The sequence below is a fragment of the Myripristis murdjan genome, chromosome 10, assembly GCF_902150065.1.
Source record: "Myripristis murdjan chromosome 10, fMyrMur1.1, whole genome shotgun sequence".
Lineage (NCBI taxonomy): Eukaryota > Metazoa > Chordata > Actinopteri > Holocentriformes > Holocentridae > Myripristis > Myripristis murdjan.
In genome coordinates this window covers 28,265,167-28,267,927 of record NC_043989.1, presented here as the reverse complement: position 1 = coordinate 28,267,927, position 2,761 = coordinate 28,265,167, and positions in this window count along the sequence as shown.

Sequence of the window (2,761 nt, the reverse complement as noted above, 5' to 3'; positions counted from 1 at the left end):
GAGGGACTGAAGGCGGAGAGATTTATTTATTGATATAGACAGCGAACATATAGAGGAGAGAGCACAAGCATTGGAATGTACAGTGGAGGGTGGGTTGGAGAGACGGGGTTGACAAAGGGGGAGAGAGGTAAAGAGAGTCAAGAGGAAATGAGGTCATTCATTGATTTATCTCTATATAGACAGAAGGGGACACAGGGGCTAACCCTAGCTGTTTTTATTTTTTGTTGTATTACTTAAGTGAAATTATTTCCCTACATAACAGTCAGAATTTTAAACTTGTTTTAAGAAAAAAAAAAAAAAGATTTCAAGACTGAGTCATCAACTAAATGGCTTTTTCAGATGGACTTTTTTTTTTTTTGAGGTAAAAGGGGAAATGTTGGGCAGGGGAAAAATGGAAAGAGTAGGATGGAATAAGGAAGAGTGAAAGGAAAGGTGTGTGAGAGAAGGACTTGGTGCTGCAAGTGAAAGAAAATGAATATCTTTCACATGAACCGAGATGTGTCCCGCAAAGCTAAGAACAGGTATTCTCTTTCCTTTTCTCATACGCCTCTCTGCATCATAAAAATATGTGAATAAATCACCTCCATTCAGTCTTTCCTTTGAGAACGGAGCAATATAAAAAAGAGAAATGTACAAAAAGGATTGAAAAGAGGTGATTTGTCTTTTTTTTTCATACATGTCTGTACTGCATACAAGTTTGACAAAAGGAAAGAGATTACCTGCTCGTCGCTCTGCAGGACAGTCTTGCTTCTCTTTGCGTAATGGTGTGGTATCCCCGTAAACTCTAAGCCTCTGTTAGTAAATTAATTAGTTGTGTACAGGTAAGAGGGCACTAGGCTTTCAAGAGACCAATTAAAGCAGGAAGGCAGCAGTCAGGTTTAGATCAAATTTATTTTGCATATTTACTTGTAATGGAAGTCGGAACCCCTCAGTCAGTCAGTCACAAAGGAGAGCAGAGTGATGTGCTTTCTTTGAGCCTTCAGCTGAGCAGAAAGGTTGTTACATCACTGTTTCCTTGGATATGGGTGGTTGCAGCCATTTTCTCTTGCACCTCTCAAGAAAATCTAAAAAGTTGATGTTCTCGCTCAGAACATAAGAGTACTGGAAAATGTGACGCTCTGTCAATTTTGTGAATATTTCTAAATATTACATTCTTTGAGCTACTTTCATTTTTGCCATTGTTTCCCTCAAATGCTGCATCTTACAGCTCACTGCATTATGAGAGGTTTGGTTTATGTTGTTATTTGGACCATTTTACTCTAATATGTTACTTATGTTTAGAGTTTGATAAACATGTTGAAATACTGAATGTATAGGATGGGGTTTTAGCACTTTACTGACTCTGGAACAGCCTGCCGGAGGATCTGAGAGGAGCCGGAAACACTGACACTTTTAAACGTAGACTAAAAACCCATCTCTTTGGTCTGGCCTTTATGTAGTGTCTTATAATATTATAATTTTATAGTTTTATAGGTACTCTACTTCTTATTTACTATTAATTATTTTATCTGTATTTGTTTTATTGTTATTTATTGACAGTTTCTATCTATTATATTCTACATTCTATTTTATTGTTTTTCATCTTGTTTCTTATATTTTATTCAGTATCTTATTCTTGAATTATTTTATTATTGCTGTGTCTTTGTTGTTTTAAATCATTTCATATTGTTTTTATATTTTTATTCGGTATCTTATTCTTGAGTTATTTTATTATTGCTGTGTCTTTATTTTAAATCGTTCCATATTGTTTTTTAGATTTTATTCAGTTTTTTTTTTTTTTTTTTTTTTAAATTAACCATATTTTATGAGCGTGCATTGGTCTCCTTGTCCTTTCACCTCTTATTTCATGCTTATTTGTCAATCAAGATGTAAATCACCTTGAATATCATGCATTTGTTTGAAAGGTGCTATAATTTGATTGAAATTTGATTGATTGATGGCAATGCATGGGATTGGTGAGAAGTGAGACTGCATTCCATTATAGACACAAACCAGATAAAAGACCTGCACTGTATGTTTGAGGGTGTATTGACATCTACTATCCCTGCCATGCTGTATTTCACGGCAGACAACCCAATACAGCAGTGTAGTCTTTTAATTTGATGAATGCACCAAATGTGATTACTGATTAATGTTTGTGGCTAACGTTAACTACCATCATCGACTCTCATTAGCACATCATTCGCTGTCAGTGGACAGATCAATGTTTTCTATCTTCTCGCCGGCATCCATGTCAGTCACAGTGGAGCACATTCAGCAGGGAAGTTCCAACTCTGCAGTCGAAACATCCAGAAATCGGTGGAAAGCTCCATAACTCAGAACCTGTGCACAGGAATGTCTGTGCTGAGAGAGTGAACCCACTGGCAGGGGATGTTAGTGTGTGTGTGTGTGTGTGTGTGTGTGTGTGTACACAGTAGTGGAGTTTGTAGAATGGCATATTGGTCAGCAGTGAGCATTTAGTCAAGGGCACTGGGCTATTCAACCTCAATAAAATCCATGACAACTGCCTCCTTCTCTTACCCAGTGTGTGCCATAAAGCTACTATTTGACTGGTCGAATTGTAACAGCAATACAGGCTTGCGCAGAGTCCCACACAGGTGAACAAACCCCACTTAAAGCATGCCACGCACACACAAACACGTGCACACACACACACATATATACACACACACACTCACACACACTACCAGGCTGCCATTCAGTCGTTTCAGTGACTGAGTTCATGTTGACCTATTTAACTCCAAGCTGCATTCCTTTGGGT